This window comes from Cucurbita maxima, unplaced genomic scaffold (genome assembly GCF_002738345.1).
Source record: "Cucurbita maxima cultivar Rimu unplaced genomic scaffold, Cmax_1.0 Cma_Scf00066, whole genome shotgun sequence".
Classification (NCBI taxonomy): Eukaryota; Viridiplantae; Streptophyta; class Magnoliopsida; order Cucurbitales; family Cucurbitaceae; genus Cucurbita; species Cucurbita maxima.
In genome coordinates this window covers 1-272 of record NW_019272082.1, presented here as the reverse complement: position 1 = coordinate 272, position 272 = coordinate 1, and positions in this window count along the sequence as shown.

The following is a 272-nucleotide window of genomic DNA, read 5'->3' as shown; positions in this document are numbered from 1 at the left end:
TAAATCATCAAGCCTTATCATTCCTCACAAAACTTTCGAAAAACGACGATCGTGACTCGGTTTTTTTAGCACGTACTTCAAACTTCCACGATTTGGGTTTCCGAAGTAGGGTTCGATTTGAAGAACTCTGTTGACGTTTTTATGTACTCCGTTTCTTAGAAATAAGATGATAAATCATCAAGCCTTATCATTCCTCACAAAACTTTCGAAAAACGACGATCGTGACTCGGTTTTTTTAGCACGTACTTCAAACTTCCACGATTTGTGTTTCC